The sequence below is a fragment of the Rhinatrema bivittatum genome, unplaced genomic scaffold (genome assembly GCF_901001135.1).
Source record: "Rhinatrema bivittatum unplaced genomic scaffold, aRhiBiv1.1, whole genome shotgun sequence".
NCBI classification, from domain to species: Eukaryota; Metazoa; Chordata; class Amphibia; order Gymnophiona; family Rhinatrematidae; genus Rhinatrema; species Rhinatrema bivittatum.
Window position 1 is genome coordinate 61,810 of NW_021821379.1, and position 15,460 is coordinate 77,269.

The 15,460-nt window shown below is 46.8% G+C and overlaps 1 long non-coding RNA gene across 1 annotated transcript in view; it reads left to right on the forward strand.

The window, feature by feature from the left end:
* The window catches only part of LOC115082637, a 44,552-nt gene extending 31,922 nt beyond the window's left edge, over nucleotides 1-12,630 (forward strand). Inside the window, exon 3 of the long non-coding RNA XR_003854217.1 lies at nucleotides 12,509-12,630. This is a non-coding gene — a long non-coding RNA (uncharacterized LOC115082637). The remainder of the gene's footprint in view (nucleotides 1-12,508) is intronic.
* Nucleotides 12,631-15,460: the final 2,830 nt, after the last annotated feature.

Below are 15,460 nucleotides of genomic sequence, written 5' to 3' on the forward strand. Positions count from 1 at the left end.
GTCTGTTTCACTTTCAATGCATGTCCAGCATAACTCTCTGCTTAAACGGCAGGGAGAATGAAGAAAAGAGGATCTATATACAGACAACCACCAAAAAGGACTGAATTACATAGTCTGGGTGTAGCTTGCTTATTGCGGCGGTTACTACCCCTAACTGATTAAGCTAAATATTTCACATAGATGCAGTTCCAACACTGCTCTCTGCATTAATGGTGGGGGTGGAAGGGAAATAGAACCAAAAGGTTACTAAGAGCCAAGAGTAACAGATAAGTATATGAGAAAAAATGTGCAAAGCTTGCTGGGCAGACTGGATGGGCCGTTTGGTTTTCTTCTGCCGTCATTTCTATGTTTCTATATCAGCATACCACAAAGGATTTGGGGATGCCCTGGTAACAGCGCAACCCTTGTGAGTAGATTTGAAGGGCCTACTACAACTCAAGCCCCCTCTACGGCCACCAGTCACTGAATGTGACCTAAATGTAGTACTTACAAGGTTCATGTGATCCCCATTTGAGCCTTTACACTCCTGCGATGTTAAATTTCTTACATGGAAAGTTCTCTTCCTAGTAGCCATTACATCTGCTCGAAGGGTTAGTGAGTTACAAGCACTTGTTACATACTCACCCTATACCAGGTTCCTACATGATTGAGTGGTCCTACGTACTCACCCTAAATTCCTTCCCAAGGTGGTTACTGCCTTCCACTTGAATCAGTCTATAGTCTTGCCCACCTTTTTCCCAAGGCCTCTCTCACCAGGGTGAGACAGTTTTTCCCATTGATAGCAGGGCTGAATTAGCCATGCTGTCATGGGAACTGTCAATCAGGGCCTGGGAGGTGAAGCTTCCAAAGAAAGACAGAGCTTTGCTTTGTGCGGCTGCGCATGAGTTCCCGCGCAGGAAAGAGATCTGTTTCTTTCCGCGCGTATGATCGATGTTACCGATGCCTGGGCCCTGATCATAATCAGCGCGAATGCGAGCACTGTGTCCGCATGTCACCCAGAGGCAAACAGCCCACAAGATCGAAGAACTAAAACTTCATGCTGTTGGCACCTATGCTCAGTCATCAGAATCACACTCTTCCCCAGGCCCGTCGAAACCTATGGGTCTGAAGGTAAGAAGGGCCTCGTCCATCGATTTACCATCCTCCAGGCCTGGAGCTGACAAAGGGAAGGCCCGCAGGGGTCTTGACCCCCACAGAACACCACCTGCACCCCATCGGGATCGATCGGGGTCTAGTCGGGGCTCCTCCAAACATTCCAAGGCAGAGACCTGGAAAAATTGACCCGCCACGGACGTTCTGATGCGTTGGATGCGCCAGGGTCGAAACCACGTTTCGACGCAAACACCATCCACGCCTGCACCGGTGAAGAGTTCTACGACGCAGAAGAGGAAACATGGCGCTGACCCGATTCCACACGATGCACCTCCATCGACGCATGGCGCGAACCAGCACGCGCCGAGAAGCCGGCGCATGCATCGAAGCACTATGCAAGATCAAAGCAATCTTCGCACGGTGCTTCATCGAAGCCTCACTACCTAATTGACGCCAAAAGCCAAACAATGCGCCAAAAAGACACATCATAGACTGTCATCGCATTCGCATGCATCTTCGACACATCCACCATCCACCCCGACGCACAAGTCGGAGAAGTCGAAGCAACCGACTCAAAAAGCAACAACTAAACAAATTGCCTCAGATGCGATAGGGACTGGGACCAATCTACCACGGGAGACCGAACAACCTCTTTACAGAGAACGTATACAGGCCTCTCTACCTAAACCTAATGTTCCAAGACATAAGAACATGCCATACTGGGTCAGACCAAGGGGCCATCAAGCCCAGCATCCTGTTTCCAACAGTGGCCAATCCAGGCCATAAGAACCTGGCAAGTACCTAAAAACTGTCTATTCCATGTTACTGTTGCTAGTAATAGCAGTGGCTATTTTCTAAGTCAACTTAATAGCAGGTAATGGACTTCTCCTAGAACTTCTCCAGTCCTTTTTTAAACACAGCTATACTAACTGCACTAACCACATCCTCTGGCAACAAATTCCAGAGTTTAATTGTGCGTTGAGTGAAAAAGAACTTTCTCCGATTTAGTTTTAAATGTGCCACATGCTAACTTCATGGAATGCCCCCATGTCTTTATATTATCCAAAAGTGTAAATAACCGATTCACATCTACCCATTCTAGTCCTCTCATGATTTTAAACACCTCTATCATATCCCACCATCAGCTGTCTCTCCTCCAGGCTTAAAAAGTCCTAACCTCTTTAGTCTTTCCTCATAGGGGAGCTGTTCCATTCCCCTTATCATTTTGGTCACCCTTCTCTGTACCTTCTCCATCGTAATTATATTTTTTGAGATGCGGCGACCAGAATTGTACACAGTATTCAAGGTGCGGTCTCACCATGGAGCGATACAGAGGCATTATGACACTTTGCGTTTTATTCACCATTCCCTTTCTAATAATGCCCAGCATTCTGTTTGCTTTTTTGACTGCTGCAGCACACTGAACCGACTATTTCACAATACAGCTCATCCACACCGAGCTCTCAGACTTCTAGACCTTCGAGTTCACCGCGGGAAGAACATATCCCAGCTCAACGTCTTGATATCTGACAAGGAACTAATAGTGGTACCCTCTCATTCCGCATCATCTTCTCCGGAATCACAAGTTTATTCAGATTTATCATCCGTATCCACACACAGACGAAGGACCCAGGTTCTACAGGAACCATTCACCAAAAAAACGGAAGATAACCCACGACTTACGACCACAAAAACATCCAAGATGTAGCGATAGCTCAGACATCCTGTCTGCGGCCATCTCCCCAAGACACGGACAAGGGGGTAACACAACCTCCAATGGCCCCCAGCACACAACAAGCCTTCTTTCAACTCTCAGAAGCGCTGTCCGAATTTAACACACTACAAAATACATTCACCCTCCCACGGTCCCCGAAGGAGGATTCACCACATTCCATTACTTCGTCACGGAAGCCATCCCCAGAGCCTGCTCCGATCATTCAACCTGCCAGTCCTAAGCCACTGGATCCTATAATACCTTCTTTGGCCCAACCAGGCTCACCTGTTAGTCTCCGGATACCTCCATGGGTTATCCTTCTGATGCACCGGACGAGCCTCCAGAGCCATACTCATCTCCGGAGGACTTGTCCTACCCCATATTTCTGGAAAAGGTGGGCTCCATTTTACATGTGGATGTTCAAAAAGTGCCAGACCCCAGGGCTGAAACTCTAGATCTTCTAAAGATCATCGACTTACCACAGAGCCTACATCATTGCCCTCCCACAAGGTTCTTGACTCAGTTTTAGAGAAGTCGTGGGAAACACCATACACGGGTGCACAGGTGTCTCGCAAGACAGATTTAAAGTACGTTATGAAACAATTCCCACTTTACTCGTTGCCACAACTTCTACACACTTCCATCATGGTGGAATCAGCCATGCAGAGGACTAAGAAAACTAAGCTACATGCCTCTGCACCCCCAGGAAAGGATCATCGCTCACTATGAATTTGCAAGGAAAACATTCCAATCAGCAATGTTATCAGCACGCCTTCACCAACGTCCATTTTATATCGTCCAATATCTGTTTGAATGCGTGCAGGCGATTAAGGGTCAGCTATTTACATCAGAGCTCCCTGATCCAACCATATCCAAACCAATACAGGATATTGAAGAAGGTATTCGCCACTTGCTCAGAACGGTGTATGAGGCCTTTGAAACCACAACTAGGTCCTCTGCAATGGCCATCGCGGCACGTTGCATGGCATGGCTGAGAGCAAGTGCGATCTGAGAGGACGTTCATGCCAAGCTCGCCAATTTGCCATGCAAAGGGGACAATTTATTTGGACCTCTGTTTCAAGAGACAGTATCAAATCTCAAGGAACAATCAGTCGCAGTGCAGTTGTTAACTCCTCCCCCCCCCCCCCCCCCCCCCAGCGTTCAATGCACCAAGACGCTACTTCCCTGGAGGGTGTAGACAAACGTATTCACATAGGCCCTACAGACCCTACTCCTCCTATCGGCTTCCCTCTTATCAGCCGCAACAACGCTTGCAACATCAATAAACTCAGAGGGAGGGGACGCCTGAGACCTAATCGAAATCAGAGCCAGCAGCCTGCAACTCAGGCAAACCCTCAGTCTTTTTTTTTTTTTTTTTTTTTAGAAATTCCTTCGCCATCACCATAGCTCAATCCACCAGGATGTCTGACAGCATGTTTCACGGAATGGGAAAACCTACCCTCCGACCGTTGGGTTCTGGACATCATACAAAATGGATAGCAACTTCATTTTCTGGAAAACCCCCCAACTCCCACATCTATCAGCAGGGATCCCTAACTCCATCAACCCCAATTAGCGACAGAATTAGCGTCGTTACTTCACCAACGGGCCATACAAGCCATTCCCATGTGGGCCCACAACAAGGGGTTCTGTTCTCCATACTTCCTAATTCCCAAGAAGTCCGGTGGCCTACATCCAATCCTAGATCTCCGGGAATTGAACAAGTAGATAGTAAAGGAGAAATTCAAGATGGTATCCTTGAAGTCAATACTATCACTCCTCCAACCCAACGATTGGATATGCTCCATAGACTTGAAGGATGCTTACATGCACATCCCTATCCACCCATCCTCATGGCGTTGCCTATCGTTCCAATTCCAGAACAACCATTATCAATATATGGTTCTTCCCTTTGGCCTGTTGTCGGCCCCCAGAGTTTTCACAAAATGCATGGTGATGGTGGTGGCATCTCTCTGGTAGCAGGGAATGAGGTTATTTCCATACCTAGACGATTGGCTTCTGGTGGCATCGAATTCCTCACTACTGTTAACACACCTACACCAATTGACCAAGAGTTTAGACCAATTGAGATTAGTCATCAACTTTGAGAAGTCGATCTTAACCCCAGCACAGATCCTACGGTTCATAGGAGCTCGATTGGATACCACTCGCAGCCCGAGCCTTCCTGCCGGAGGACAGGCGACTGGAGATGATTCGCCTGTTACATTCCCTCAGAGTGACGGCAACGTCCTTCAGCTTATCAGATCCTTACGGTACTGGGTCACATGGCAGTGGCCATTTACACTCTCCCCAATACCAGATTGCATATGAGACGACTTCAATGGGGATTTAAACATCAATGGAATCAACACTCCCAACCACTACGATTCAGAGTAACACTTACAGCGGAAATGTCCAAGGACTCACCTGGTTGCTCAACAAACCTACACTCTGCCGCACAACACAGTGTTTACAACTGATGCCTCGCGCAAGGGCTAGGGAGCGCATTTAGACCACCTACAAACACAGGGTCTATGGTCCCCGCAAGAACAAAAATCTTCAGATCAATCTACTAGAGCTAAGAGCTATTTGCAATGCAGTACAAGCTTTTTCTCCCTCACCTTCGAGGTCAAAGTGTGATGATCTACACGGACAATCAGGTAGTAATGTTTTACATCAACAAACGAGGAGGGTCTTGTTCATGGTCCCTCTGCAGAGAGACCCTTCTCATCTATGAGCATGCACACTGACACTCCATACAGCTACAAGCGACCTATCTCCCCGGAGTCAACACCCGGGCGGACAGACTCAGCAGAATATTCTATCCTTACGAATGGTCCATTAACCCCCAGATTGCGGAAAGAATTTTTGCTCAGTGGGAAGTACCAACGAAGGATGTGTTTGCCACGGAAGAGAATGCAAAAGTGCCTCGATTCTGTTCCATCTGGCCAAGTCCTCATCGGACAGCGCAAGATGCGTTCCTCCTCCCTTGGACGGAAAGTCTGCTTTACGCATTTCCTCAGATACCTCTCATAACAAGGACAATTAAAAAATGTATGCAAGATGCATCACACCTAATATTGATAGCTCCAGCTTGGCCAAGGCAACCGTGGTACACCTACCTACTAAATCTTTCCATAGCTGATCTGATTCCCCTGCTGGATCAACCAGATCTCCTAACACAAGAGGAGGGGGACTCTCTTGCATCCGATGCACTCCTCCCTTCACTTGACAACATGGAGGTTGAACGGCTCCTCCTAGCTGAACAGGGCATCTCCATTGAAACACAGAAGATAATAATTGAATCCAGGAAAACCATCCACCAGACGAAATTTCGCTTCAAGTGGAATTGATAATCAGCATGGTGTTCGGACAAGGGCCTTTATCCCTTAGATTGTTCACCAGAGGTTCTTCTAGATTACCTTCACAATCTTAATCAAAGCTGCCTAGCGACTTCATCGGTTAGAGTTCATCTCAGGCGCCATTTCAGCCTATCACAGGCCATCATAACATAAGAACATAAGAATTGCCATGCTGGGTCAGACCAAGGGTCCATCAAGCCCAGCATCCTGTTTCCAACAGAGGCCAAAACCAGGCCACAAGAACCTGGCAATTACCCAGACACCAAGAAAATCCCATGCTACTGATGCAATTAATAGCAATGGCTATTCCTAAGTAAAATTGATTAATAGCCATTAATGGACTTCTCCTCCAAGAACTTATCCAAACCTTTTTTAGAACCCAGCTACACTAACCGCACTAACACAATCCTCTGGCAACAAATTCCAGAGCTTTATTGTGCGTTGAGTGAAAAGAATGTTCTCCGATTAGTCTTAAATGTGCTACTTGCTAACTTCATGGAATGCCTCCTAGTCCTTCTATTATTCGAAAGTGAAAATAACCGAGTCACATCTACTCGTTCAAGACCTCTCATGATCTTAAAGACCTCTATCATATCCCCCCCTCAGCCGTCTCTTCTCCAAGCTGAACAGCCCTAACCTCTTCAGCCTTTCCTCATAGGGAAGCTGTTCCATTCCCCTCATTTTGGTAGCCCTTCTCTGTACCTTCTCCATCGCAACTATATCTTTTTGAGATGCGGCGACCAGAATTGTATACAGTATTCAAGGTGTGGTCTCACCATGGAGCGATTATAGAGGCATTATGACCTTTTCCGTTCTATTAACCATTCCTTCCTAATAATTCCTAACATTCTATTTGCTTTTTTGACTGCTGCAGCACACTGAGCTGACGATTTTAAGTATTATCCACTATGATGCCTAGATCTTTTTCCTGGGTGGTAGCTCCTAATATGGAACCTAACATCGTATAACTACAGCAAGGGTTATTTTTCCCTATATGCAACACCTTGCACTTGTCCACATTAAATTTCATCTGCCATTTGAATGCCCAATCTTCAAGTCTTGCAAGGTCCTTCTGTAATGTATCACAGTCTGCTTGTGATTTAACTACTCTGAATAATTTTGTATCATCTGCAAATTTGGATAACCTCACTCGTCGTATTCCTTTCCAGATCATTTATATATATATTGAAAAGCACCGGTCCAAGTACAGATTCCCTGAGGTACTCCACTGTTACCCCTTTTCCATCTGAGAAAATTGACCATTTCCTGTCGTGTAGCCAGATGGACTCAGAACAAGTGGGGTATAGTATGCCTCGTGCTAGCAGTTGGAGACGGATCTGACGTCAGCATGGGTATATATACCCCCCACAGGAAGCGTAGCAACTCAGTAATTTCCGTCTCCAAAGCAGTTTGGAGAGCTGCACCGCTCGCTGAGCGTGTTTCCAATCTACTTTCTATTTTCTACTTTCTTCTTACTAAATTTCTACTGCACTCTACCAGCCAGAGTGCGGACCCAGTTACGGTGGTGGTTGCAGCCCAACCACATGAGCAGGGGTTGAAGATATCCTCCCCCACGTGGACTCTGCTCACCACGGATGCCAGCCTGAGCGGCTGGGGAGCACACTGGAAGAACTCACCGCTCAAGGGCGGTGGAACCAGAGAAGAGTCAGCGTGGAATATCAACTGCCCTAGAGGCCCGGGCAGTCCGATTGGCATGCCTACGATTTTGCTCACAGACTGAAGAACAGAGCAGTCAGAGTGATGTCAGACAACGTCCACCACGGTGGCATACATCAACCGACAGGGCAGAACCAGAAGCCAACAGGTGTCCCTCGAGATAGCTCCGCTGATGGCTTGGGCAGAGGCGAATCTTCAGGACATCTCCGCCGTCCACATTGCCGGAAGGGAAACACCACGGCAGACTTCCTCAGCAGAGAAAGCCTAAATCTGGGGGAATGGCAGCTGTCACCCACAGCCTTCCAGATGATTGTGGATCACTGGGGGATTCCGGACATGGACTTATTAGTGGAAAGGTCCAATGCTCAAGGACCCAGATACTTCAGCCGCAAGCGAGATCCGTTCTGTCACGGGATCGACGCCCTGGTTCAGCCGTGGCCTCCAGGGGCCCTGCTATATGCCTTCCTCCGTGGCCCCTGCTGGGCACCCTTATCCGCAAGATTCAGAAGTACCGGGGCCTAGTTCTTCTAGTGGCACCAGACTGGCCAAGAAGACCCTGGAATGCGGAATGAGAAGACTACTGGCAGGGGAGCCCCTTCCCCTGCCTCCGCTCAGGGACCTGCTACGTCAAGGTCCCATCCTTCATGAGGATCCAGCTCAATTCTCTTACGGTCTGGCCATTGAGAGGGCTAGACTGAAGAAAAGAGGTTACTCTGAGCCAGTGATAGATACACTCCTCCGAGCTCGCAAGTTTTCCATCCCTCACCTATGTCAGGATCTGGAGAGTATTTGAAGACTGGTGCGACACTCACGGCACCAATCCGCAGGTGACCACAATCCCTATTGTTTGGATTCCTGCAGGATGGACTTCAGAAGGGTCTCTCCCTCAGCTCCATCAAGGTTCAGGTGGCTGCGCTGTCTTGCTATGGTCCCAGGAGCGATGGCAAGACCATTGCCACGCACCCAGATGTTTCTCGCTTCCTGAAAGGAGTCAAGCATATTCGTCCGCCACTGAAGTGGCCAGTGCCTTTGTGGAACCTCAACATTGTTTTGGATTTCCTCGCAGGATCACATCATAAATATAATATTATAACGCTTGTATAACCCTGTTAAATGTATAACGCGTTAACCTTGTTAAATGTATAACGCTCCGGCGTAAGTTCTTGTTCACTGTACATCGACCTGATATCTTTGATGAGCGGCTGGTATAAAAATACTATAAATAAATAAAATAAATAAATTCAGACCCCTTCGGGGCCTGTCTCCGTTCTCTCACTTTAAAGATGGTGTTCTTGCTGGCTGTATGTTCAGCACGCCGCATCTCAGAGCTACAAGCACTGTCCTGCCGTGATACCTTTCTCAGAAACTCCTGAGGCTATCCATCTTTGCACGGTTCCATCCTTCTTGCCTAAGGTAGTCTCACAATTTCACGTCAACCAGACCATATCCTTGCCAACTACGGCAGGTTTGAAGAAATCTGGAGAAGGGCGTTTGCTACGCCATCTCGACATCGGCAGATTGCTGCCCAGATATCTGGAAATGACAGAAACAGTACGAAAGACTGACCATCTGTTCATCCTTCACAGCGGGAAGAAACAAGGTGCAGCGGCCTCTCGGTCCACCATCGCCCGCTGGATTAAAGAAGTTATCAGAGTGGCCTAACGTAGAGGCCGGGAAGTCACCACCTCTTCAAGTCAAGGCTCATTCTACCAGAGCCCAAGCAGCATCTTGGGCGGAATCTAGGATGCTGTTGCCTGCAGAGATATGTAAAGCGGCGACGTGGTCCTCCCTCCATAGCTTCTCCAGGTTCTACCATCTGGATGTCCAGGCCAGGGAGGACACAGCATTTGCGAGGGCAGTGTTACACGGTCCTCAGGCAGCCTCCCGCCCAGTCCGGGAGTAAAGCTTTGTACATCCCACTTGTTCTGAGTCCATCTGGCTACACGCCAGGAAATGGTGAGATTACTTACCTGATAATCTCGTTTTCCTTAGTGTAGACAGATGGACTCAGCATCCCGCCCAGCTGCCTGTCTACATTGGTTTCACCGATTCAAGGTAAGCCTTGTCACTTCTTACATGAGTGGTCCACTCTACCAGGTGTCGACGCCTTCCGGTTGGGAATGCTGGCGGTCTCCAGCCACTATCAATCGGTCAGGGGAATCCTGTTTCACTATTTTCACTGAGCGTCATTACACACATCCATAACAGCTTTTGCAAGGAAGATTACTGAGTTGCTACGCTTCCTGTGGGGGTATATAACCGTGCTGACGCCAGATCCGTCTCCAACTGCTAGCACGAGCATACTATACCCCACATGTTCTGAGTTCATTTGTCTACACTAAGGAAAACGAGATTATCAGGTAAGTAATCTCACCATTTAATCCTACTCTGTTTCCTGTCTTTTAACCAGTCTTTAACCAGCCTATTTCACTCCATCTTTTGGTATCTCGTTTCATCAAAGGCCTTCGAAAGTTCGCCCGCCCAGATCCAAACCTCCAGTTCAATGGAATCTAAACATAATATTGGAGCAACTTACGTTATCACCATTTGAACCATTGGTATTCCTGGTAGCAGTGGACCTCGGCATGCAGAGTTAGTTACAAGCCTTGGTACATTTTAGCCCTATCTACAATTTTATCACCATAAGCTGTCCTACGACCTCATCCGTCGTTCCTTCCAAAGGTAGTTTCGCAATTCCACCGTAATCAATCCATAAAACTTCCAACGTTCTTTCCTAATCCATATCACAACGAGAGGGAACGTGCACTGCACACCTTAAACTGTAAGCATTCCTTAGCATATTATAAGGAGAGGACACATTCACAAACGAGCTTCATAGTTATTTGTCTCTTTCAATCCTAATGCTCCGGGAACCCCGGTAGCTAAACAAACCATTTCCAGCTGGATAGCACAATGTAGTCAGTTCTGCTACGATAAACGGAATATATCTCTTGCATTGCACCCACGTGCTCATCAGGTACAAGCAATGGCAATCTCCATAGCTCATCTGAGGAATATACAGCCCATTGACATTTGCAAAGCGGCTACCTGGTCATCTCTTCATATCTTCACGTCTCATTACTGCCTGGACCAGCAATCATCAGAAGATGCCAGGATGGGTAAAACAATATTCATTCTGGAACATCTTAATACCCAGTCGACTTTCCACTACAATCTCATCACGCGCAAAAAAAAACCAAAAAAAAACACATGGCGTGATAGGGAGCTGTGGACTCCCATGACAGCATGGCTAATTCAGCCCTGTTATCAATGGGAAAAAGCAAGTTTGCTTACCGTAAACGGTGTTTCTGTAGATAGGATGAATTAGCCATGCTGACCCACCCGCTCCCTAGATAGTCGATCTGACGTACCTTGGATTCATTTACTGCTTAATCACAGACTGAGGAGAGATCTCTTTCTTGCGTGGGAACTCACGCGCAGCCGCACAGAGCAAAGCTCTGTCTTCTCTTTGGAAGCTCTGCCTCCTGGGCTCTGATTGACAGCTCCCATGACAGCATGGCTAATTCATCCTGCTATCTACGGAAACACCGTTTACGGTAAGCAAACTTGCTTCTACACACCTTGGATTGTAAACGTGCACTTGCATTTTATCTAGACCACAATGCAGTCCATAGGAAATCCACCCAACTCTTTGTTTCTTTTGACAAAAACAGACTAGGAGTGGGCAAGCAAACTCTCTCCAACTGGCTAGCAAACTGTATCGAATTCAGCTATGACAAAGCAGGCCTTCCTCTCCAGGGACAAGTGAAGGTGCACTCAGTAAAGAGCCATGGCAACCTCAGTAGCACACTATCGTTCAGTACCAATTGCTGACATCTGCAAAGCTGCAACATGGAGCTCTCTTCACACATTTGCAGCAATTATTGTCTGGACAAGGAAGAACGTCAAGACACTCTGCCTTTGGCCCATCCATCTCGAAGAACTTATTTCCAGTATAATCCCAACTCCTTCCACATCCAATCTGTAGTGATTTCAGGCTGCCTCATTTTTCCCAACAGTATGCCAGTTGTTGTGCCTGTTGCACAAAGTAGTACGCTGTTGATCTAAACAAATATGAGTCAGCCTGTAGCTTGCTAATCATCCACATGTGAGGACTACCATCCTGCTTGTCCTGGGAGAAAGCAGAGTTGCTTACTTGTAAGTGTTCTCCCAGGACAGCAGGATGTAGTCCTCACGAAACCCATCCGCCACCCGCGCGGAGTTGGGTCCGAAAAGTTTTGTTTTATTTTTTCGCTTGCACCTTTTGCTACCAACGAGACTGAAGGAAGACCCCTGGGCTGCAGGGATCATGGCATGCGGGCATGCTCAGTGTGCCAGTCAAAAGTTCTAAAACTTTGACAGAAAAGTTTTCCGTGATAGGGCTCCATCAAGTGACATCACCCATATGTGAGGACTACATCCTGCTGTCCTGGGAGAACACCTGTTACAGGTAAGCAACTCTGCTTATTTAGAAGTCAGGCTATTTAAATGGTCTTTTAATCTTGTAATGGCATCATATGATCTTTTTCATCTACAAAATAACTGATTTAAATGTGCATGCCTCCAGAATGTTAGGATGAGTAAAGTAAAATTGTAAAGAAATATTGAAATAAAAGCTCTTTGTTCTCACATTTCTTTCCATGTCTGTAATTTATCTTTATAGGCTCTTCGGCTGGTGAAGGGGTTTGGCCTGCTCATTCTCCTCCTCCACCTCATCAGGAAAGCTGGGTCAGTTTTGCAGACACCCCCCAGCTAGTGCTCTTTTAGCTATGCATCCTGCTTCTGTCCAGGTGTGATATTTTACTAGCTGAATTTGATTTATTTAAATGTGGCCATTTTTAAACATTTTCAGTAAAGCATCATACCTGCTGAATGTACTAAGAAGAAATCTGTTGAAATCCCCTGTGGAGACTAGAAGTGTTTACTTTTTGATAACATCCTGTACTGTTGGAGGAGCTGTGCATAGAATTCCTACCCAGTGAAGTTTACCTTTTTTGGTTCTCAGTTCATGAAAAGCCAGCTTGTGTGAGCACAACAATGTAAATAGCTGGCTCTATAAGCCAACAGGAGAAGGAAGAGGCAATCCTGTTGTTTCTGCACAAATAGCTGAACTTTGTGAGCCTGCATAAAGAGGGGGAGCCAGTATAGCTGCTCTACATTAAGAGCCAGCTCCAAGAACTGATGGGAGGAGCAGTACTGATTTTCTGCCAGGTCACTGACTTTGAACATTTTTCTATTGGGGGGTGTAAGTGGAAGGTGGAGGCTGCTACAAGCCCCAACCCATACTACATTTTTTTAATGTATAAAAATTACCACTGGGGAGGAAGCAAAGTTGGTGCAGTTACCTCTGCACAAACAGCCAAGCTGTTTGAGCTAGCGCAAGGAGGAGTTAGTTGACAGTCTTCAGAAGAGCTAACAAGATGAGAACAGGAAGGAGGGGCTAGCACTTCTGTGAGTACAGTGGGCCCTTGGGCTACGAGCGTCTTGGGTTACGACCAACATTCAAGGTTTCGGGTTACAAACAAATTTTGAGTTACGACCAAAATTCTGGTTTTGAGTTACGAACAGATCTCGAGTTACAACCATAATGAGAGAGAGAGACTAACCATAATGCCCTCACGCTAGATAGGTATTCATATGTCTATGGGAGGCCCACCTAGTAACTCGAGGTGAGGTTTAGGTATTAGTGTAGAGGTTAGGGCCACTTTGACATTCAGAGTGTGGCGAACAAACAGAACAATGCTCTCTTGTGAAGATTTGATGACCTTCAGAGTGAGAAAACTCAACCAAAGATGAGATTTGTGCAGTGATCTCTCAACGTAGCTTGATGTTACCCAGGTAGAGAGTCCATATGCAGATATCGTAAAGGAAATGGTGGAGGAGGAGGTGAAATTGTTGTTTCTGGTAGGCTAGGCACATTTTATAACCTTTTGGTGAGTACACTAGGGGAAGTATTGGTGTTTCTGGTAATTAATGACCTTATACAACCATTTATTATAGAAATGGTTAGGTAAGGGGTGCTTTGGGAGGTTCGGAACACATTATTGGTTTTCCCATTATTTCCTATGGGAAAAAAAGTCATGACTTACAGCCAACGTGGGTTACAACCAGCCCTCTGGAACCAGTTGAGTTCGTAAGTTAAGGGACCACTGTACATGAAATGTGCTAGGAAGGCAGGCTTAACCTGCAGCTGTGCCTGCTTGGCAGGTACTCCAAAGCCACCTGGGTGGAGATGGGAGGAGAGAGAGCTAGCCAGTGAGTTGGGAGGAATTGGAAAAAGCTGGGGGTCTTGGTGGTGGGGGACTATTGGGGGGCCAGCAGAGATGGAGAGAGGTGAGGAGGAGAGAAATTGAGGCGTGGGGTCTGAAGCCTGAAGGAGGTAGAGGGGGAGAGAAAGCTGAGGGAAAGAGAACAAACTAGAAGATTGACCCTGGGGAGGAGGAGAGCTGGGGATGGGTAGACATGGGGGTGGGGGAACCAAGCCTGGGTAAAGGGAGAGAACCTGGCCTTATGATGTGGGAATTCTGCACAAAAATGTAATTCTGCATCTTTGAGTCATTATTTTTATATATTGCTTAAATATTCAGTCAGTGATTTGTGTTTAGACCATTAGCTTGCAGATTTTTAAATCTGCGCAGAATTCCCCACGAATAGGAATTCTCAGGTGCTTGACATTTTGTTGCTCTAGAATTTTTCTGCTGATTTTTTGCTATAAAATGGATAACCCAGACAGCTTTTTTAGTGTGGTATCTCAATGAAAGAAACAGTTGATTTTGACATTGAAGACTTGCTGAGATGGGCCTCATCTTTGACTAGTTGGTAACAGATGCAATTATCTCAGATAGTTAAACTTTAATTCAGTTATTTCAGAATATATTTGAAAATGTTTACAAAGGCAACTACTATTTATTATAGCATCACACTTTTTATACTTTTTATAGAATGAACTAGAGGTTCTAACGGGCTCCAGTCCCAGAGGGGGCTTGGTCGAGCCGGGAATTGGGGGAGGGGTTTGCTTAAACTAACAAATAGAAACGTTTGAGAGGGCTTTCCTACAGTTTTTCTGGGGTAACTGAGAAAATCCTCTGATTCCCCTCTCACCATCTCCTCTCACCCATCTGCCTCAATGGTTGAAGTTTAGTATCAAAAAAAAGGATGTTTTGTGCAGCAGTGCTGTGGGCCATTTCAAGAAGCTCCAGGTGAAAGGTGCATTACTATGTTCTTGGGGGTAAGTGACTGTTCAGGAGAATTTCTGGACTTCAGTCTCGTTGAAGCTGAGCCCAGAGGGTTCAGATACTGCACAATGGACAGCAAATGTCGCGGCACTGCTGGGGGCCTGTGGCTGCAAGAGAGCCGTATGAGCTGCAGGGCAAAATTTGCTTGTCCTTTGTGATGTTCAGGGAGCTTCTGGGAGAGTGTTTTTCGGTTACAGTGGGACATCTGGTGCCCCCCTCCCCCCCCCCCCCCCCCCGTCCTGGGATGGGGGTGGGATCTTCAGGTAGCAGATCTCTATTTGAAGTTGTCCAGGAAAAGGCCTCAAATAGCATGATTTTGGTGGGAATGTTGGCCATTTTGAGCCATACTCCCACTGGTGGTTCCTTTCCTCAGCAGCAGG